The following is a 23,341-nucleotide window of genomic DNA, read 5'->3' on the forward strand; positions in this document are numbered from 1 at the left end:
ACTTACCAGGAAATGAAAACACCTCGAGTCCAGCAATATGGTCTGCAAACCCTGCGGCGACGTCTTCTAGGGGACGCTTCAGCTCTGGTTCTGGACGCCTCGAGGAGTGGGAGACAGAAAGAGGAGAGAGCCAGCGATTATGGCGTCTCTTTCAAATGGAATTTTCTGATGCAAGGAAGAAATGATGATGATTCCATGCAATGATGCATGGAATTTCAAAATGCAAGGAAGAGTATGCCAAAGAGATTTACAAACTAGGACGAGATCTAAGAAACGAATTAGTTGAATATATGCACAGCAGCTGGACCTATGGACTCCGGTAGCTCACTCCGTAGACTTTCAAATTTTATTCCGGGGAAACACAAGTTCGAATCCCCAGGGGTTCCTGTTCCGTTTGTTCGCATTTATTCTCCGGTTATTTCTGAGCCGTAGCAGGCTACGGAGATCTCACCTGCTCTTAAAGTTCTGAGTTTTTGCAATGGGATCCTCCACCCTACTGGTTGGTAAATTATTGTCTTCGAACTAAGAATGTTTTTTTTTCACATTAAAAAAAGAAAAAGAAAAGCAACGTGCCATGAATTTGCGTGTCATCCTTGCAGGAGGGACCCTGCTAGTCTCCTCTGTATCTTTCCGATTTTAGTATATGTGCTGCCAAACGAGCAGCGTTTTTTATTTTAAAAGGTTGAGAAAATAAAGGCAAGGATAGTGTTTCGTGACACACGAATTTTACATAAAATTCAAATTTCACTGTCCATGGGCAAAGTTTTGTTCGAACACAGCCGCTTACTTTGTGTATTGTGTGTGGCTGCTTTCGGGCTGCAACGGAGTGTAGGTGCGACAGAGACGACCTGCGCGCTCCTTTCCCTTCCCACCGCTGCTGTGCGGGCCACAACTCGCAGCGACTCATTAGTGGGTCCACAACTTTTTCAGTGCCATGTGCATCTCTGGACCCAATCTTATTCTTATCTTTTTATTGCCACTGCTTACAGATCCTGTGAAAACAATAAGAGAAAAGTGGGCTTCGATGGTCAACTCCTTTATCACGGAATCACGGAACAGCGTTGCGCTTGTCGCGCAATTACACTTTAGCTTGAGAAGGACATAGAGCGTATGAGAACGTCATCAGAGCGAAAACCACTCACAACATTTCCTGACTCACAGGGAAGCAAATCACCTTTGAAGTTGACTAAAACTGAGTCCTCTTTGTGCCGAAACCCGGGATTGAACCAGGGACCTTTAGATCTTCAGTCTAACGCTCTCCCAACTGAGCTATTTCGGCTGCCTACAACAAGAGTTTCTTCCGTTTCTTTTTCAGTACTTGATTGGTTTCAACTTTCGCTTTTAGGTCGGACGTTCTTTAAGCATAGCTGGCCAACAGTGTTGCCTATCCAGAAATCCACGAAGCCTATTGTCTTCCACCCATGCCAGTTGGATCCAATTCCTGGCAGCGGGTCATGGATAGGTGGAGGGAGATTTCGAAGAGAGCTGACAGTGAGGGATTCAATGGAAAGCCTTTCTGCTCTTCCGCATCCTGTCAGTCGACCCAGGCACAGCTCAAAAGACGAAGACAACTAAGGAGATATTCCCTGGGGTCCCTCATTTTTCTCCTCTTCTCGTTCTCTCGTCTCTCTTAGTCTCCAAAAACGCTGAGAACTGGAATCCAATCTGGCTGTAAATTTGCTAAAGAGCACAATGTACTTGAACATTACCAGACTAAGTATTCATCACCACATTCCCAACTTACAGGAAAGCAACGGTCACAACAATTAGGAAATTTAAAATGGCATATCATGTCACAGCAGTTTCTTCACAAGAATTTTTGAAAAATGAAAATGAGGATGGAACCAGCTACGTTTGTGATTGGTTCCTTTGTTAGCCACGCAAGGAAACCGTTTACTGGTGAGGTAATTAAATAGTGTTCACTTGTAGTAGCCTAAGAAATATGTGTAGAGAAAAGAAACTTGTTGAAGACTGTCTTTTGGTGAGAATAGTTGATGAGAGAGTTGAGGACATTGGAACAACCATCAACAGTTAATTTAAAAAATAAGGCAGGTGATATGGCCTGGTTTTCCTTGACTCTTGATGAGTCCACAGATGTTACGAACATTATTCAGTTGTTTGTTAGAGGAGTCAATGCCAGTTGGGAGTGACTGAAGAAATAACCTACATGAGTAGTCTACATGCAAAAACTACTGGTGAGAATACTTTCTGAGAAGTTGAAAAAACAACCATTCATTACACCCTGAAGTGAAATCTGCTAAGATGTGTTATAACCGGGGGTGGTGAAATTACCAAAGGAGCAGAAAAATGCTTAGTTGAATACGTTTCAAAACTTGTGAAAAGTATAAGCTACAGTTATTTATTGTATCACTCATCAGCAGGCACTTTGTGGGAAATGTTTGAATGTATCATATTGAACAAGAAATGTCAACAATGAATTTAGTTCACTCTGGTAGTCCCAAGCATTGTCACTTTTGCACATTTTATCACAAATAGTAGCTGAAGGTCCTGGCTTGTCCACCCACGTAGGGTTTGATGACTTAGCAGTGACAAGTTGTGGTTTTTCAACTCAGGGCTGAGAGGAAAATTATTTTGAATGGGAAGAAATGCCCTCACCTCAACTGCTACTATTAAATACTGAATGGCTTTGGAAATTAGCTTCTGTTTCAGATTGCATAAAGCCTTTTAATGAATTTAACCCAAATTACAAGGCAAAATGATGCTTATATAGAAAACATGTAATATGTATGCATATATATGAAACGTACACTACAGTAAGGTCATTTCGATGACAGTTAATGTTGGTAGAGTCACAAGTAGCATCAAGCTGTTCCACACATTTCCCAACTGTCAAAAAGATGCAAGATCTCCACTACCACACAAATTTTCAGCAGATGCGTTTTTCTGAGCTCATAGTAGTGAGGAATTTTGGATCTTAATTGTTTTTTGGATCTTAATGTAAGCGCAAAAAAGATTTCCGTATTTCAAAATGCATTTAACTGTGCCATCGAGGAGCTTAAACCTAAGCTTCCATCAGAAGTGATTGATCTGCAACGTAATGACATGCTAAAAGGCAAATATCAAAAGAACAGTAGAACTCTACAAATGGCTTTCATGCAAAAATATGCTAAAAATCAGACACTCATAGATTAATATCAGCACTTGGCCGTTCCTATATCTGTGAGAAGATATTTTCAAAGACGAAATGTTAAAACCCCATTACAGATCATTACAGAGCATTAGCAATCAATTTTGATGGTAGGAAACATGAACTTTGAACTCTAATTAGGCAAACTGTTATCTTGAAAGATAATTCCATTCTTTTCCTTTTATTAGTGATAATAATTGTACTCAGTTATTGTTATTATGTTTTAAATTTCATTTAAAAAGCGGAAATTTTTCTCTCTTATTATGTAAATACCCATATAATATCCTTGATTTTGCCATTTGACCTGCAAAGTCTAAAATATTTACTACTTGGCCATTTACTGAAATAGTTTACCAACTCCTGAACTAGAGGACTATCTTCAGCCAGTCTTGGAGAAATGTGTTGGTGAGGAGAGCAGCAGCATCCTTTCTGCAAAGTCTCTGTAGTGGCCATTCTCTACAAGCCAAGAATAGCGGTGGCAGAGGCTACAGTAGACATTATTCTCTGAATTCAGTTGTGAGGATGGGATACCGGAGTGGCTGTGTGTGTCTATTTCAAGTAGGCATCTTCGATCTTGGAAATAACTATGGAGTGGATTCAGGGATCCAAATAGGCCTGCAGTAAGATAAACCTGACTCCAGATGATCACATGACCTCCATAAGCCACTGCTATGACTGATGAACCACAATAGCATTTCACGTTCATGTCAGTTCAGAGTCATGTTCAACAGTGTCCAAGTCGTCCGATTATGTCTCTTCCTCCAAAACACAGTTGCCTTGGTAAAGGGACTTTCTTTGGGGAAAACTAGAAAAAGCATATTTACAATATACATTTCTAGCTGTGTTCCAAGGTCCTTTCTCAAGTGGACCCAGTCTCTCTTCATTCAAGGAGATCTGGATTGGATTCCTGACATGTGAGGTGTTAAGGTAGGAAAGGCCAGTTGGAAGCCGTCGGACTTCTCTCTACCTGCCCAAATGGTAAACACAATGGAAACTGCCTTCCTGGAGGAATTCTAAAGATAAGTACTGTCAGCAAGGACTTGAAAATGTAGAGGGTGGTGATTCTTACCACATCTCTATTCAGCTTGCCTATTTGGTCTGTGCAGAAGACAGAATTATCAAGAAAAACATCAGTGCACCATGGTAAATTTAATCAAGACTCCAATTACACCTGCTGTTCCTGCCGTGATTTCTTTACTGAAGCAAATCATCATAGCCGCTCATACTTGCTGTGCAGCTATTGGTGTGGAAAGTATTTTGTTTTTTATGCCTATAAAAACTGACCATTGTTAGGGGCTGAATCGTGTCCCTCCAAAATGCATGTGTTGAAGTCCCAAACCCTAGTACCTCTGATGTGACTGTGTTTGAAAACAGGGCCCTTAAGGAGATAGTTAAGGTAAAATAAGGTCATACAGGTGGGCCCTAGTTCAATTTAACTCACATCCTTATAGAAAGAGGAGATTAGGACACAGCCAACATGCAGACCGAGGAAGGACCATGTGAGGACACAGCAAGAAGGTGGCCATCTGCAAGCCCAGGAGAGAGGCCTCAGAAGAAACCCAATCTGCTGACATCTTCATCTGGGACTCTAGCCTGTGAGAAAATAAATTCCTGGCATTTAAGCCATTCCATGTATGGTGTTTTGTAGTGGCAGCCCTGCAAAACTAACACAGTCTTCAGGCATGGTTTGCCTGTGGCTTGTAAGGCCAGCAAGATCCCTCCACTCTCACCTCAGGGTCATATAAATTTTCCAGCTTTCTGTAATAATCCAGTCTGCAGGGACGTTGATCACTTCTCCATTTTGCAGGATAACACACTGGTCCCTTATGTTGATAGTATCGTGCTCACTGGGCCTGCTTTTGAGTCCTTGGTCTAAAAGCAGCAGCTGCTTTAGTCTCCTTTGAGATACATGCAAGCCATAGAGTGAGAAATACACCCCACAAAAGTTCAGGAGCCTGTCACCGTGGTAAAATTTCTGTGGAGCATGTTGAGATAGCCCTTCAAAGGCGAAGCACTAGTTGCTTCATCGGGCTCCTACCGCCAGAAAAGAAGTGGAGTATCCAATGGGCCTCTGAATTTTGGAGGCAGCATAGAGTCATTTGGACCTAATACTCTGACTGACCTACCAAGTAGCCTGGAAAGTCACCAGTTTTTGGGTTTTTGTTAAAATGAGGTATAATTGACATATAACATTATATTAGTGTCAGGTGTACAATTATTGGATATTTATATATTGCAAAATGATCGCCACAATAAGTCTAGGTAACATTCATCACCATATGTAATTACAAAGAGATGCCCTTTCAAGTCTAAGTGATTTTCCTGCTCTCAGAACTCGAATTTTTCCCACTACACAGTGTTTGTGGAGTTGAAGACTTTAGCCAACGTAGGAGTGATTGCTCAGAGTAGCTAGAAAGTGAATGGATACTGCAAATTTCAACAAGTCTGAGTAAAGATCACGAACTACCTTCCAAAATCACTAAGAAGTTTGCTAAGAGAAGACTCTCAATACATAAGAGAGTCGGTAACATCAACACCTATGAAAACCGAGGCCTTAGGCAGGTCTGGTTACCTTTAGCTCCGGGCTCAAGACGCATCTGCTCTGCCAAGGCATAAAGCGCCTCCCAACTGGAGGTGCCGGGGATTGAACCCGGGGCCTCGTGCATGCTAAGCACGCGCTCTACCACTGAACTACACCCCCTGCTGTCATCAAGCAACGGCAGAACATCTTTAATTGGCAGCCCTCTATCCACCTGTGCGTTTTGAGGACCTGAAACTGGGAGCACAGGGATGCTTCGTATACAGTTATTACGGAAATTCCCAGATTGAATTCTCATTCGCGGCTACATCCAGAGAAAGGCAACTGAATGCTAGACAGAAAGGCACTGTTCCTAGGATCTGTGCCTGCTTGTCAACCTACCCCGAAGTTGGAGCTCCTCAAAACTTGAATACAGGAAGGCAACGAAGAGCCCTCTCCTAGCTCTGTCTGCGCAAAGAGCCTGAATCAATGACACCCTAGGAACCATGAGGAGAGCTAGTCTCATATTTTAGTTTGTCGGTACAGATCCCCAGTAGAAGGAACCACGATGGCTGAAGAATTTGCTGTCACCGGGAGGGCTGGGGCAGGGGAAGTAAAGACGAGCCTAGAACATCTTTCTGTGCCAGAAGGTAAGAAAGTGCTCAAACAGTAAGAGTATGCTCAAACGGACAGCGGATCTACGAGACAAATCTTGGAAACATCCAGCATTAAAATGAATAATGAGCAATAAAGGGCTATAGTCTAATGGATAAAATAAGAATACTTGAGTTCATACTGATAAGAAAGAAAAAGAAAAAGATGAAGGAACGAAAGAAGAAGAAAAAGAAAGAAAGGAGAGAAAGTTTTCCTTCTGGCAGTATGCCAATTAATAAGTGTGGAAAGAATGATAGAGTCATCATTTTCCACTGTCCTGCAATGATTGACTCAGGCAAAATTCATCAGTCAGTGCCAAAGCTAAGGGTGAAGGTTTGATAGGGGACAAGATCTTTGTGTAGTCTCAAACTGTGTCCTCGACTTATTTCTTATGAGTGATAACTTGGCCATGAAGAAGCTCAGCAGACAAAACCTTATCTCACATGATCAAAGAAACATCACCATAATGGCATAGTAGAAAAGAATAGGAACAGAGTATTTTCTCACTATTTTTCTACTGGTTTTACTTCCTTTACCTAATCCTCACAGTGACTACAATCAAAAATTTGGTCCAAAATTCAAAGAGAGATGATAATTGGTACCAACCCTCTCTAGGTGGTGGGATGGATGGACATCGGTCCATAAAACAATGGCTTTTGATGAGCTAGAGTGCTGCCAAGAATGACACATGAAAAAATAAAATAAGCTTGCATTGTCAATTAGATATCCTACATATACTCAAATATTTCTTACTATCCAATTGTTTTATATTTCCTCACTTATCTCATTTCCTCCTTCCTCCTCCTCCTCCTCCTCCTCCTCCTCCTCCTCCTCCTCTTCTTCTTCTTCTTCTTCTTCTTCTTCTTCTTCTTTTGAGGCAGACTAGCCCTGAGCTAACAGCTGCTGCCAATTGTCCTCTTTTTCTGAGGAAAACTAGCCCTGAGCTAACATCCGTGCCCATCTCCCTCTACTTTACATGTGGGATGCCTGCCACAGCATGGCTTGACAAGCGGTGTGTATGTCTGCACCCAGGATTCCAACAGAGAACCCGGGCCTCCCAAGTGGAACATGTGAACTTAACCGCTGGGTCGGCACCCCATTCTCCTTCTTTTTAAATATATAAATATAATGTTTTCTGCAAACTTCAGTTATTATCAAATGGAGGATGCCCTATAGAGAAGCAGCAAAATGTTTTCATGTAAAAATGGATATTATCAGCTGCAAAGAAAAAAGGGAATATTTTACAAGTGGCCTGGAACCTGCACATTTTAATAAAAGAACAACCACTTCTTCTTCTTTTCTTTTTTTTTGTCAATATGATTACTGTACTTTGCATTATCCAGGCTCTTCTCAATATTTCTTGTTCACTTATTGACTTGTTAGGGATTTTCAAAGTTATTATGGCTTCAAAGACATCAACATGAGCACACATCTTTTCTACTGAATTAGAAAGAGGAAAGGAAGTTCTGTCTGCCAACTTCACTCTTCCCTCTTCTCTGCCACTGGCAGCCTCTTCATATTCTAGTCTCTAGAAAGAAAATTCAGTTTCTTTACCCAATGGCTGCATTCTTAGATCTTGTTCCAAATGTCTTTGATTCCAAATGTTACAAGCAAGGAGTATGAAAGGAAAACAATGCAAAACCTCCACTAACTTCTTTAAAACTTTTTATTTTTCCTTCATCTCCCCAACGCTCCCCAGTACATAGTTGTGCATTTTAGTTGTGGGTCCTTCTAGCTGTGGCATGTGGGACGCCGTCTCAGCATGGCCTGATGAGCGGTGCCATGTCCAGGCCAAGGATCAAAAGAAGCAGAGCACCTGAACTTAACCACTCAACCTGGGGGCTCGCCACCCCTCCACTAACCTCTAATATGAGTTGGAAAGTTTGCATTTTTGTCTCTGCTTTTCAAGAGTCTTAATAAAATAAAACCAACCTGAGATTCTACCCATATCACAAATCCTGAGGATGACTGGGGACACAATGCTGCCTTTCCTTTACCAACCTCTTTCCAAATCTTCAGCAAACATTATACAAGACTTTACTGAATTCTAGGCCTTGAACCAGATGATGAGACTCCAAAGTTCCTAGTGGACATCTAGAATTATTGACTGAAGAAATGGATGAGAATTGAGAATTGCATAACATTAAGAAATCATGTAGGACCACCTCTTTCCCTGTAAGTGATAATGACATTTTCAAAGACAAATGAATCTGAAAGTCACTCTTCTCAACTTTTGACTTCAGGATTCCTGTCTCTAAAGGAAAAATCTGGAGCAGTTGCTTTAGAGGAAATCTGCCTGGTTTTGAAACTTACCCTGCTACATGTCGACTGTGACCTGTGTGACATGTTAATTACTTCATTTCTTAGGGAGTCTGTCTATCAGGGAAGTGATATACTCATTTAATGTAATCCATTGTTATTACTATTATCCACTTGCTACCTCCAGCTACATTATACAGTCAGTTTCATATTGACCACAGTCAGAATTCAACCCGGGGTTCTGTGAGCTGCGTTTCAGCTTGTCCTTGGGAAGCCCACTTAGTTTCAATGCCTTCAAAATTCAAACTTTCCTAGACCTGGCAATAAATGATCCTCATCATCTATCACTCACCCAAAAAAGGCATCATCATTCAGTCCAAGCACATTTATTCCTGCATTTGGGAAAAGTTTGAAACCAATAAATTTAAGGGTAGGAAACAAAAAAGTGGAAAGACCCATCCCCAATTCTTCTGGTTTTTGGGGGGCAAGCAATGTTCATCCTCTACAGTGAAGAACATGGGATTTTCAGGTAATTTCAATTAAAGGAAACATCATCCTACTGAAAACATGAGCCACAGTTTCTTCCCTCAGCTTTTCCTCCAGCATATTCCAGAAGGCTGAGAAGCAAGTGATCAGTGCCTGGTGTATGCTGGGGAAGAAGTTGCTGCCTGTTCAAATAATGGAGCCGTGACCAGAAATCAAGAGAGACAACTATAATGACCTTATTTCAAGAATTTCATGGTTTCTTATGTCTTCTAGCCCACTACTCTTTTAGGCAACATTGATGTTCCCAAAATGGCCATAGACTTTTCTATGAATGAACTCACAATGAACTTACGAAGTTTCACTCTGGCCAAAATACATGAGATTTTAGAACTTTAATTCAACAAGTGCCTGACTAATCTGTTTTAGCCACTGGGCTCTCAATTCAAACCCAAATTTGGAAGTCCCCAAGTTCTATGACAGTCACCATAACTTTTCTTCCCACCCTCAGAGAAAAAGTTGGGGATCCTTTGATGCTGGCCACCTCCTCACTCATACCTAGGAATTCAATCAATCCTCTGTTCTAGGATCAAGTTATTTAAACTTCTAACTTATCAATGAATTATAAACTAAAAATCTTACCAGCATTTTCCAGTTTACTGGTCATATCTTTTCCTTCCCTAATTACTTGCTACATTGCTTTTAAATTTGTAGTTTCTTTCTTAATATTGTAAGGAACCTCCCCTATATTGACTAGTAGAACAGAATAGAAAGTTGCTAGTCAATATATGTCACTCTGGTTTCCAGCTCTTTATTTTCCTGTTTAGCCAAGAACTGCAAGTGAGAGGAGCAAATGTGTGGACAACTTCTCCAGAAGAAAGCTTGGTTTTCCTAGGATCTGTTAGAATTAAGTAGGGGAAACGATAAACACTGCCAGGGTCTGAAAAGGGACTCAAATCCTGGACCATCAAATCGAAAGTTTAATTTTCTAACTAACTATCCAGGATTAAAGACATTTTGATCATGAAAATCTCTTCAATTCAAAAATATTTAGTTGCTGCCTAACCTATATTTTTCATCCTTTCCTTTGCCTTACAAGACCAATGTGCTAACAAATAGACACTCCCAGCCAAAACTTAAGTACCTAAGCTCAAAACTGCCAGCAGATTCTATTTCTCATTGAAACAGCTCCCACTATAGCTACAATAGGGTCAAGAAAATGTGGCTACCTGCTGTTCTCTTCGAAGCCACCGAGACCAGTGGCTACTTTGTCAAAAACAAAAACTCAACTACACACATGCCTTCCAATGTGCTCAGTTTGTCTGTCCTTCAAAGGAAAGAGCAGTGAGGCACTCTCCAAATCATGACAGGCTTAGAAAAGACAAGCCAAGTCTTAGGCGGGACAAACACTTTCAGGTTGCTTCGCTTAGGGGACCTTCTCGCTTCCTGCATACCTAAAGGAAGAGTCAAAGAGATAGCACCCCTCAAAATTCTATGCCAATCCCAAGCATTCTTCATCTTCCCTACTCTGCATTTGGAGTCGGATATCAGAAATTAATTCTCATTTCCCCATCAAGGTCTAAACTCCCAGAGGTGGCACACACAGTACTCTTGTTTGAATCACTATATATTACCTTTTGTGTCATTCTGGCAGCCTTTTGGTACAAGAGGAAGGAAATTTTAAAAGGAAGAATTTTTTGAACTTTTTTTGGAGATAATTTCAAACTTAAAGCCAGTTGCAAAAACTATCTTACACACCCAGGTTTGTCTATTGTAAACATCTTGCAACATTTGCTAGTTCTCCTTCTCTCTCTTTACACACACACGGGTTATTATTTTTTCCTGAAAGATTTGAGCGTGGTTGGCAAACATATCCCTCTGCCCCAACATTTTTCAGTGTATTTTTTAAAGTCTCTCCCTTATGTAAGCATAATAAAATTGTCAAAATAGGGGATTTAATATTGATACAACACTACTATCCAATATACCATCCATACTCAAACGTTGCTAATTGTTCAAATAATGTCTGGGATTGCATTTTTTCCCCAGATCTGGGACCACTCCAGAAGGACACATTTTATGTAACTATCTTGTCTCTTTAGTCTTTTTAATTTGAGATAGTTTCTCAACCTTTCTTTATCTTTCATGACATTGACGATTTTTGAAGAGTATGTGACAGTTGATATGTATGATGGTTTTCAATTTTGGTTTGACTGATGTTTCTTCCTGATTCCATTCAGATGATGATGCATTTTTAGCCAGAACACCACAGGAGTGATACTGTTTACTTCACAGTTTATCTCATCAAGAGGTGCGTGGTGTCAGTATCACCATTGTGGTGACGTAAATTTGATGATTTGGGGTAAGGTATTGTCTGCTGAGTTTCTTCATGTCCAAGTTATCATTTTCATAAGAAATACACTGAGGACACACTTTGAGACTACACAAAGATCTTGTCACCCATCAAACTTTCCCCCATAGCTTTGGCACTGACTGATGAATTATACCTGAGTCAATCACTGCAGGACAGTGGGAAATGATGACTCTATCATTCCTTCCACACTTATTAAGTGGCATACTGCCAGAAGGAAAACTTTCTCTCCTTTCTTTCTTTTTCTTCTTCTTTCGTTCCTTCATCTTTTTCTTTTTCTTTCTTATCAGTATGAACTCAAGTATTCTTATTTTATCCATTAGACTATAGCCCTTTATTGCTCATTATTCATTTTAATGCTGGATGTTTCCAAGATTTGTCTCGTAGATCCGCTGTCCGTTTGAGCATACTCTTACTGTTTGAGCACTTTCTTACCTTCTGGCACAGAAAGATGTTCTAGGCTTTCTTTACTTCCCCTGCCCCAGCCCTCCCGGTGACAGCAAATTCTTCAGCCATCGTGGTTCCTTCTACTGGGGATCTGTACCGACAAACTAAAATATGAGACTAGCTCTCCTCATGATTCCTAGGGTGTCATTGATTCAGGCTCTTTGCGCAGACAGAGCTAGGAGAGGGCTCTTCGTTGCCTTCCTGTATTCAAGTTTTGAGGAGCTCCAACTTCGGGGTAGGTTGACAAGCAGGCACAGATCCCAGGAACAGTGCCTTTCTGTCTAGCATTCAGCTGCCTTTCTCTGGATGTAGCCGCGAATGAGAATTCAATCTGGGAATTTCCGTAATAACTGTATATGAAAGATCCTTGTGCTCCCAGTTTCAGGTCCTCAAAACGCACAGGCGGATAGAGGGCTGCCATTAAAGATGTTCTGACGTAACTTGATGACAGCAGGGGGTGTAGCTCAGTGGTAGAGCGCGTGCTTAGCATGCACGAGGCCCCGGGTTCAATCCCCGGCACCTCCAGTTGGGGAGCTACTTATGCCGTCACCGAGCAGGTGCCTCTTGTGCCTGGAGCTAGAAGATCCTGGTTACCTGCCTACGGCCTCAGTTTTCATAGGTGTACGACGTTCACCAACTCTCTTATGTATTGACAGTCTTCTCTTGGCAAACTTCTTCGTGATCTTGGAGTACAAGGAGGTAATTCGTGATCTTTACTCAGACTTAGTTGTTGACATTTTCAGTATCCATCCACTTTCTAGCTACTCTGAGCAATCACTCCTACGTTGGCTAAAGTCTTCAACTCCACAAACACTGTGTAGTGGGAAAAATCAGAGTTCTGAGAGCAGGAAAATCACTTAGACTTGAAAGGGCATCTCTTTGTAATTATATATGGTGATGAATGTTAACTAGACTTATTGTGGTGATCATTTTGCAATATACAAATGTACAATGATTACGTCGTACACCTGAAACTAATATAATGTTAGATGTCAATTATACCTCATTTAAAAAAAAAACAAAAACTGGTGACTTTCCAGGCTACTTGGTAGGTCAGTCAGAGTATTAGGTCCAAATGATTCTAAATTGCCTCCAAAATTCAAAGAGGCCCATTGGACATTCCACTTGTTTTCTAGTGGTAAGAACCCAATGAAGCAACTAGTGCTTCACCTTTGAAGGGCTATCTCAACATGCTCCACAGGAACTTTACCACGGTGACAGGCTCCTGAACTTTTGTGGGATGTATTTCTCACTCTGTGGCTTGCATGTATCTCAAAGGAGTCTAAAGCAGCTGCTGCTTTTAGACCAAGGACTCAAAAGCAGGCCCAGTGAGCACGATACTATCAAGGTAAGAGACCACTGTGTTATCCTGCAAAATGGAGAAGTGATCAATGTCCCTGCAGACTGGATTATTACAGAAAGCTGGAAAATTTATATGACCCTGACGTGAGAGTGGAGGGATCTTGTTGGCCTTCCCAGCCACAAGCAAACCATGCCTGATGGCTATATTGGTTTTCTAGGGCTGCCACAACAAAACACCACACACGGAATGGCTTAAACGCCAGAAATTTATTTTCTCACAGGCTAGAGTCCCAGATGAAGATGTCAGCAGATTGGGTTTCTTCTGAGGCCTCTCTCCTGGGCTTGCAGATGGCCACCTTCTTGCTGTGTCCTCACATGGTCCTTCCTCAGTCTGCATGTTGGCTGCATCCTGATCTCCTCTTTTTATAGGGACGTGAGGTAAATTGAACTAGGGCACACCTGTATGACCTTATTTTACCTTAATTATCTCTTTAAAGGCCCAATCTTCAAACACAGTCACATCAGAGGTACTAGGGTTTGGGACTTCAACACATGCATTTTGGAGGGACACAATTCAGCCCATAAGAGCGGTCAGTTTTTATAGGCATAAAGAATGCAGTACTTTCCACACCAATAGCTGCACAGCAAGTACGAGCAGCTATGATGATTTGCTTCAGTAAAGAAATCACGGCAGGAACAGCAGGTGTAATTGGAGTCTCGATTAAATTCACAATAGTGCACTGCCATTTTCCTTGATAATTCTGTCTTCTGCACAGGCCAAATAGGCAAGCTGAATAGAGATGTGTAAGAATCACCACCCCCTACATTTTCAAGTCCTTGCTGACGGTACTTCTCTTTGGAATTCCTCTAGGAAGGCAGTTTCCTTTGTGTTTACCATTTGGGCAGGTAGAGAGAAGTCCGATGGCTTCCAACTGGCCTTTCCTACCTTAACACCTCACATGTCAGGAATCCAATCCGGATCTCCTTGAACGAACTGGGTCCACTTGAGAAAGGACCTTGGTACACAGCTAAAAATGTATATGGTAAATATATTTTTTCTAGTTTTCCCTAAAGAAAGTCCCTTTACCAAGGCAACTGTGTTTTGGAGGAAGAGACATAATCGGACGACTTGGACACTGTTGAACATGACTCTGAACTGACATGAATGTGAAATGCTATTGTGGTCCATCAGTCATAGCAGTGGCTTATGGAGGTCATGTGATCATCTGGAGTCAGGTTTATCTTACTGCAGGCCTATTTGGATCCCTGAATCCACTCCATAGTTATTTCCAAGATCGAAGATGCCTACTTGAAATAGACACACACAGCCACTCCGGTATCCCATCCTCACAACTGAATTCAGAGAATAATGTCTACTGTAGCCTCTGCCACCGCCATTCTTGGCTTGTAGAGAATGGCCACTGCAGAGACTTTGCAGAAAGGATGCTGCTGCTCTCCTCACCAACACATTTCTCCAAGACTGGCTGAAGATAGTCCTCTAGTTCAGGAGTTGGTAAACTATTTCAGTAAATGGCCAAGTAGTAAATATTTTAGACTTTGCAGGTCAAATGGCAAAATCAAGGATATTATATGGGTATTTACATATTAAGAGAGAAAAATTTCCGCTTTTTAAATGAAGTTTAAAACATAATAACAATAACTGAGTACAATTATTACCACTAATAAAAGGAAAAGAATGGAATTATCTTTCAAGATAACAGTTTGCCTAATTAGAGTTTAAAGTTCATGTTTCCTACCATCAAAATTGATTGCTAATGCTCTGTAATGATCTGTAATGAGACTTTAACATTTCGTCTTTGAAAATATCTTCTCACAGATATAGGAACGGCCAAGTGCTGATATTAATCTATGAGTGTCTGATTTTTAGCATATTTTTGCATGAAAGCCATTTGTAGAGTTCTACTATTCTTTTGATATTTGCCTTTTAACATGTCATTACGTTGCAGATCAATCACTTCTGATGGAAGGTTAGGTTTAAGCTCCTCGATGGCACAGTTAAATGGATTTTGAAATACGGAAATCTCTTTTGCACTTGCATTAAGATCCAAAAAACGCTTAAGATCCAAAAGAAAAACCTCACTGCTATGAGCTCAGAAAAATGTATCTGCTGAAAATTTGTGTGGTAGTGGAGATCTTGCATCTTTTTGACAGTTGGGAAATGTGTGGAACAGCTTGATGCTACTTGTGACTCTACCAACATTAACTGTCATCGAAATGACCTTACTGAAGTGTACGTTTCATATACATACATATTATATATTTTCTATATGAGCATCATTTTGCCTTGTAATTTGGGTTAAATTCATTAAAAGGCTTTATGCAATCTGAAACAGAAGGTAATTTCCAAAGCCATTCAGTGTTTACTAGTAGTACTTGAGATGAGGGCATTTCTTCCCGTTCAAAATAATTTTCCTCTCAGCCCTGAGCTCAAAAACCACAACTTGTCACTGCTAAGTCATCGAACCTTCCGTGGGTGGACAAGCCAGGACCTTCAGCTACTATTTGTAATAAAAATGTGCAAAAGTGACAATGCTTGGGACTACCAGAGCGAACTAAATTCATTGTTGACATTTCTTGTTCAATATGATACATTCAAACATTTCCCACAAAGTACCTGCTGATGAGTGATACAATAAATAACCATAGCTTACATTTTTCACAAGTTTTGAAATGTGTTCAACAAGCCTTTTTCTGTTCCTTTCGTAATCTTACCACCCCCAGTTATAACACATCTTAGCAGATTTCACTTCAGGTTGTAATGAATGGTTGTTTTTTCAACTTCTCAGAAAGTATTCTCACCAGTAGTTTTTGCATGTAGACTACTCATGTAGGTTATTTCTTCAGTCACTCCCAACTGGCATTGACTCCTCTAACAAACAACTGAATAATGTTGGTAACATCTGTGGACTCATCAAGAGTCAAGGAAAACCAGGCCATATCACCTGCCTTATTTTTTAAATTAACTGTTGATGGTTGTTCCAATGTCCTCAACTCTCTCATCAACTATTCTCACCAAAAGGCAGTCTTCAACAAGTTTCTTTTCTCCACACATATTTCTTAGGCTACTACAAGTGAACACTATTTAATTACCTAACCACGGTAAATGGTTTCCTTGCGTGGCTAACAAAGGAACCAATCACAAACGTACCTGGTTCCATCCTCATTTTCATTTTTCAAAAATTCTTGTGAAGATACTGCTGTGATACGATATGCCATTTTAAATTTCCTAATTGTTGTGACCGTTGCTTTCCTGTAAGTTGGGAATGTGGTGATGAATACTTAGTCTGGTAATGTTCAAGTACATTGTGCTCTTTAGCAAACTTATAGCCAGATTGGATTCCGGTTCTCAGCGTTTTTGGAGATTAAGAGAGACGAGAGAACCAGGAGAGGAGGAAAATGAGGGACCCCAGGGAATATTTCCTTAGTTGTCTTTGTCTTTGGAGCTGTGTAGGGATCCACTGACAGGATGCAGAAGAGCAGAAAGGCTTTCCATTGAATCCCTCACTGTCAGCTCTCTTCGAAATCTCCCTCCACCTATCCATGACCCGCTGCCAGGAATTGGATCCAACTGGCATGGGTGGAAGACAATAGACTTCGTGGATTTCTGGATAGGCAACACTATTGGCCAGCTATGCTTAAAGAATGTACGACCTAAAAGCGAAAGTTGAAACCAATCAAGCACTGAAAAAGAAAGGGAAGAAAGGCTTGTTGTAGGCAGCCGAAATAGCTCAGTTGGGAGAGCGTTAGACTGAAGATCTAAAGGTCCCTGGTTCAATCCCGGGTTTCGGCACAAAGAGGACTCCTTTTTGGTCAACGTCAAAGGTGATTTGCTTCCCTGTGACTCAGGGAGTGTTGTGAGGAGTTTCGCTCTGATGACATTATCATACAATCTATTACCTTCGCAAGCTAAAGCGTTGTTAGGCAACAAGCCCGATGCTGTGCCGAGACTCCACGATAAAGGAGTTGACCATCGAAGCCCACTTTTCTCTTATTGTTTTCACAGGATCTGTAAGGACTGGCAATAAAAAGATAAGAATAAGATTGGGTCCAGAGATGCACATGGCACTGAAAAAGTTGTGGACCCATCACTGAGTCACTGCGATGTGTGGTGCGAAGAGCAGAGGTGGGAAGGGAAAGGAGGGCGCAGGCCGTCTCTGTCGCACCTGCAGTCCGTTGGAGCCCGAAAGCAGCCACAGACAATACATAAAGTAAGCGGCTGTGTTCGAATAAAACTTTGCCCATGGACAGTGAAATTTGAATTTTATGTAAAATTCGTGTGTCACGAAACACTATCCTTGCCTTTATTTTCTCAACCTTTTAAAATAAAAAACGCTGCTCGTTTGGCAGCACATATACTAAAATCGGAAAGATACAGAGGAGACTAGCAGGGTCCCTCCTGCAAGGATGACACGCAAATTCATGGCACGTTGCTTTTCTTTTTCTTTTTTTAATGTGAAAAAAAAAACATTCTTAGTTCGAAGACAATAATTTACCAACCAGTAGGGTGGAGGATCCCATTGCAAAAACTCAGAACTTTAAGAGCAGGTGAGATCTCCGTAGCCTGCTACGGCTCAGAAATAACCGGAGAATAAATGCGAACAAACGGAACAGGAACCCCTGGGGATTCGAACTTGTGTTTCCCCGGAATAAAATTTGAAAGTCTACGGAGTGAGCTACCGGAGTCCATAGGTCCAGCTGCTGTGCATATATTCAACTAATTCGTTTCTTAGATCTCGTCCTAGTTTGTAAATCTCTTTGGCATACTCTTCCTTGCATTTTGAAATTCCATGCATCATTGCATGGAATCATCATCATTTCTTCCTTGCATCAGAAAATTCCATTTGAAAGAGACGCCATAATCGCTGGCTCTCTCCTCTTTCTGTCTCCCACTCCTCGAGGCGTCCAGAACCAGAGCTGAAGCGTCCCCTAGAAGACGTCGCCGCAGGGTTTGCAGACCATATTGCTGGACTCGAGGTGTTTTCATTTCCTGGTAAGTGTTGTGCGTTCATCCCTTTCTCTCTTTTTTATTTCCCCGCGCGGAGTCAAACTCTCGAGGAGGCGCCCATGCGTCTTCGTGTCTGTTTGCATTGTTTTCCATTTATCTTGCAGCCTTTGTAGACAGAGGGGGAGAAAAATGAGGAGAGAGATTTAAAGACAGGAGAGTACGTTCCATAACGGGCCTCTCTCGGTTGGAGGACGGAACTGCCACTCAGGCAATCCCTTGGCAAGCCGACCTGGGAGCCGGCCACCGTGGGAAGACCGTGAGGAAGAGTGTCTTTTCGGATCGCCTGCGGTGCCACTTCACCTGCCAGAGTCACAGGACCGGATTCAGAGTAGGGGCTTCAGAAACAAAGGAACTGAACACACTACCCTCCGTTCTGCCAACTATTACGTCCTCGAAGACTCCTGGAAAAGGAAGGTTATCAGTCCCGAACCTTTCCTCAGTAGCTGAGTGTCCTGGTGAACGTGGCTGAGCTGTGGAGAGAACACTGAGCAGGGAAGAAGGCCCAGGTGTGATCTTCGTTCCTCCACGCTTGCACTCTTCCAGCCACAGCTCCCCGACCATGTCCGGGCCTCTCCTCTCCCGTTCTTTTTTGTTTTTCTTACTTTTGTTTTCGCATTTCTTTATTCATCTTTTCCCGCTCACACTCGAGGGACACGAGTTATCCAGTTTGCGGCTTTTATTACTCAAGCGATTGTACTCGTGCAGCTTTGGAGTCGACGGCCTAACGTGATTATGTGAGAACAAGGAAGCCTGGGTCGCGTGAGACAACGCGGACACGCACTCTTCGCCCAGGGCAGCAAGCACGCCAGCTCCACGTGAACGTGCCGGTCAACGGTTCATTCGCAAAATCACGGAGCAGCGCGGGGGGAAAAGAACGAAAGGGAAACAATAAGAGGACCACGGAGCATTTCCTGCTCTATTTTCTCAGCTCTGTCCTTCTCAAGAAAGAGGCTGCAGGCTGAGGAGCAAAACGCCTGCCACTCATTTTCTTCCTCCCCTTTCTACTTTCCAGGCTCCACTGATGCAATTCAGCTCGGTCACCAGACGCTGATCTCAGTGGGTCTGAGTTCTTCTGCGCGGATGGACGCTGCACACGAACGCCACTTTCCACAAGAAGGCTGGGAGATCCAAACCCCAATGTGAAAATAATTATTAGGATTAGTGAATGTAGAGTTTTCTAGTGTGACTGGAATGGCTAGATTGAGAGAGAATTTAGACGAAGAGAGCCGGGATCTGTTCCCAGGCTTTGGCGGTCGTCAGGTTTAGTCAAAAACGATTCTTTAGCAATTCCCATACAGAAGCGTCCTGACCACAGACACGCTCTTGCATCCATGTTTGAAGTAAACCGTCTAGAGGGCTCAAATGGGGAGAATCGGAATGCCATGCTCTCAAATCTTTTAGTCACCCTATTTAAATAAATTGAAGAAATGCTGCCTGGTGCACACCAGAAAATCACGGAATCATTGGAGGAACCAGCGCCGAAAGGCTTTGGAGAGAAATGGCCATTATCAGCCGCTAGACAAAAGTGAACCCTTGTCAGAGGTTTCAGGTATTTACTTTTATTCTTTCGAATTTCTGTGCCAATCTTACCAGGCGAGTCGTTGCATTCTCGGAGGGAAAGGAATTTGATGGTCTTGTTCCAACTGCTAACCTTACTCCGCCGCCCGGTGCCTGTCCTTGAAATGTCCCCTCCTTCACACTGAAATATTTCTCTTTAAGAGTAGGTGTAGTTCTGAAGTTCTGTCTTATACTATTTGGAACAAAACACAAGATGGAAGGGTGGAGCCAGAACTGAGAACCGTCTGGGAACGTGCGCTGGAGCATGCGCGTCAGCAGGTTCTGTAGATTCAGCGCAGGCGGGCTCCACTCCAGGCTGCCCTGTGGCTGACTTCGTTCATTCACGCCGGGGCACTAAATTCGGGGAGACTAACTTTTCCATCACAAAATTTTAAGACAACAAGTCGGCTAGTGTCTAGCTGTTTTATTGCTAATCCTTTGGCCACATTGAGAAGATGCCAACAGAGGGAATGGCAACACACTACTGACAATTCTAGAATCTGGTATCTAAGTGACAGACCCCAGATAAAGAGTTTTATGAGGCAATCGACAAGCTTTGAAGACTGGTGTCACTTTCCAAAGAAGTTAACACAAACTTTTGGAATCAGAGCTATGTATTTGATCTGCATTTTCTTTTATGTGCAAATAATCATCATTTTTCCCCTGCCCAAGATTTTATAATTCTCTTCTTTTTATCTCTTTCATTCCTGTTGTTTCTAACCCGTCTGGTTACTCAAAAGAGTGAGTTGCTGAGGTAAATCAAAGCAATGGTACCACTTGCTTCAAATATGTTCTTCTACTTTGTCCTTTTACCATTTGCCTTAAGTCTGAGTCCTTGGGTTTTTATTCCATCTGTGTTTTTTACATAGGAAAACCTGTGCTTTACATTCTGTAGTTTCAACTAAATTTTCGCTTAAAGAGGAATAAAACCACGAAAATATGTTCATGTCTGAATGTGGAATCCTTTCAGTTTTTATATTTTCTGGCTAACTTATCCTTTTTTCTCACTTATATCAAATTTAAAAGCATTTTTCTTTCTTTTAACCGAGTGGATTTTGTAGAATTATTCCAAAGCATCTTCCTCCTCCCTCATCATTTTACACCGGATTATCCAATGTTTAAGTCAGTTATATAATTGAAAAATTCATCAATGGAATAGAATAAGATGTGGGAACAAAAATAGACTCATCAGCATACAGTCTAACTTGTGGAAACAAAAGTGTGAGTGTGTGGGGAGAAGGTACTAGAAGGTAGCCTAATAGCCTTAGGCACTCTGACTGTATAATTGACAGATTTAATGGATGGTTTGCTTAGTAAAATGGACCGGTTAAGTGCAATTGAATAAAGAGCTGCTAAAATGTGGTCGGTAGTTTGAAAATTTAGACTGAATTATATATTTTACCAAAGTTCTATCCACATTTATTGAGATTATATGATTCTTCACTTTTAACCCATTGGTGAGCTGTAAAAATCCATTAACCTATTAATAACCCATTTTTGTATTCCTGTGATAGAGTCTATATTTCAAAGGTAAAGTTGAATTTAGTAATAACTTTTGAATCTATATACACATGTAAGTTTTTCTTTCTTTTTAAATGTAGTCCTTGCAAGTCTTCAGTCAAGGTTATGCACGCTTTCTAGAATTGAACTGGATTGTTTTTTGTTTTTGTGTCTGCTTTGCAAAATTTCCAATATCAGCATGAAGTGAGAAGAACACAGACTCACATTCCCAGTCCTGTGGTCGTGTCAGGACCCCTGCTGACTCTGTCTCACCAACCACTTGCCAAACCTTTTCCAAAACATTTGTTGGACCACCGCTGAGTTTCAGGCACCGGACTAGATGATAAGCCTCCAAAACCCCTAAAAGACTCCAGAATTGTTGACCAAAGGGTTGGCAAAAGACACCTAAATTCTCTGACAATAAGCAATTCCTCCCTGTTAGGTATTTATGACAATTTCAAAGGAGAGAAAAGCATTCCAAAGGATAATTTCCTCACATGGAGTGTCTTTGCCCTGCAGATCTTTTTCCCATGAAAAAATGTGAAGTATTCACTGAGAAGTCTAACTGCCTGACTTCTGATCGTGGCTCTGCTACATATCAGATGTGAGCCCTGGGGTCAGTCACTTGACCTTTTTTGGGATCCAGTATTTAATGACAAGTATTTAAATTACGACTTCAATCAAATTCATTTTTTGCTATTGTTATTCTGTATACATTTTTTCCAAGCACTTTAAGCAAGCAGTAACAGATTGGCCAAAGAATACTTATAGCAACACCCTAAGAAGCAGGAAATATTGGGGTGCTGTTAATCAAATACACCCTGTGAAGGAAAGTCACCTTGAATATAAGACCACACATTGATACTCCTCATTCCTGCATGCAGTTGCCAATGCATCTCTATTATCACAACATTGTTAAAGAATAATTTTCCCAAAATGATAAAATCATGACGGTCATACAAATATAAAATGAATAGGTGCCAAAGATTTTATTGGACTAATTACTCAATGAGTTAACTATTAATGAGAATTAGTAACATAATAATTAATTAACATTTATTTAATGAGTAAGATGTTACAACTAGCTAAAAGGAACTCAAAGTACCACACATTTGCAGTCAGATAGGAATGCTGCAATGAAATTACAAAAAGATGCAAACAAAAGACAATTGTACATTTTTCTTAATGTATTTTAAATTTCCGATCTTAAAAATAATTATTATATTTATGAAGCAGTGTGTATTAAAACTTACCATCCAGAATATAAATTACAATAGATTTTGCATTTTTCCTAAATGTGGAGAAAATACTTCAACAGGGTACAGGGAGCCAAAGAGGTTTGGGGGTAAGAAAAGGCTAATTTTTAGTGGGAAAGAGGGGCCTGGGTACGGGAGAAGAGGAGTAAGTTTGGATTTATTTTTATGTGTTTATTTGTTTATTACAAATAACTCACCACTTCCAAGAGCCAGCAGCACATAAACTGAGAGATGGCTGTACCCTGTTTACTTCAGAGTTTTAGAGGGTTCTCGTTTCTCCTACCTCACCAACATTTGAGTGAATTTGGGAAGTCCTACAAAGTCACCTAAATTGTTTTGTGGGTTAACATGTAAACGCTAAAAGTCAACTGCCAGCCAAATTTCCCAGGAGTTTTCACCTTCATGTGACAAGCATCCTCCAATATATTTGGACTCTCTACGTATACTCCTCTCTAGAAGTAGTTTGGAATTGACCCAAGCTGCACAGCAGACATCAGGATCCCTTAGTACAGCTTTCCACAGAGATTTGGGACCCACTGTCCTGGCCCTACTCCAATACTTGGTGATTCATCTAATCATTTGGTCAAGGATCCAGTTATTCAAACCTATTGAATTAACGAATTACAAGATTTTCCCCAATGTTAAACTTGTTGTCCTGGAAGAGATGTCCTTTGCCACTTATAGACCATTTCTCAACTTCTCTGGAGCAAGTACTATCATTCCTTACTCAGTAAATAAATGATGGAAATGATCTGAACAGAGAAACTTTGGTGCTCTCTCCTTTCATCACTGTCATTTCCCATTGTCACCTTTGTCCTCT

General features: G+C 41.3%; 6 non-coding genes across 6 annotated transcripts; 3 read left to right on the forward strand and 3 right to left on the reverse strand.

Annotated features, from left to right (window-relative positions):
• Positions 1–556: 556 nt before the first annotated feature.
• Positions 557–663, reverse strand: LOC111769383 (U6 spliceosomal RNA). Its single transcript, XR_002802375.1, has one exon. It is a non-coding gene; the product is annotated as a U6 spliceosomal RNA (small nuclear RNA).
• A 543-nt stretch (positions 664–1,206) lies between these two features.
• Positions 1,207–1,279, reverse strand: TRNAF-GAA (transfer RNA phenylalanine (anticodon GAA)). Its single transcript has one exon. It is a non-coding gene; the product is annotated as a tRNA-Phe (tRNA).
• A 4,498-nt stretch (positions 1,280–5,777) lies between these two features.
• Positions 5,778–5,849, reverse strand: TRNAA-AGC (transfer RNA alanine (anticodon AGC)). The gene has a single exon. It is a non-coding gene; the product is annotated as a tRNA-Ala (tRNA).
• A 6,484-nt stretch (positions 5,850–12,333) lies between these two features.
• Positions 12,334–12,405, forward strand: TRNAA-AGC (transfer RNA alanine (anticodon AGC)). The gene has a single exon. It is a non-coding gene; the product is annotated as a tRNA-Ala (tRNA).
• Positions 12,406–16,920: 4,515 nt separating this feature from the next.
• On the forward strand, positions 16,921–16,993 carry TRNAF-GAA (transfer RNA phenylalanine (anticodon GAA)). Its single transcript has one exon. It is a non-coding gene; the product is annotated as a tRNA-Phe (tRNA).
• Positions 16,994–17,535: 542 nt separating this feature from the next.
• On the forward strand, positions 17,536–17,642 carry LOC111769384 (U6 spliceosomal RNA). The gene has a single exon (XR_002802377.1). It is a non-coding gene; the product is annotated as a U6 spliceosomal RNA (small nuclear RNA).
• The last annotated feature ends 5,699 nt before the right edge of the window (positions 17,643–23,341 follow it).

This window comes from Equus caballus, chromosome 20 (genome assembly GCF_041296265.1).
Source record: "Equus caballus isolate H_3958 breed thoroughbred chromosome 20, TB-T2T, whole genome shotgun sequence".
NCBI lineage: Eukaryota > Metazoa > Chordata > Mammalia > Perissodactyla > Equidae > Equus > Equus caballus.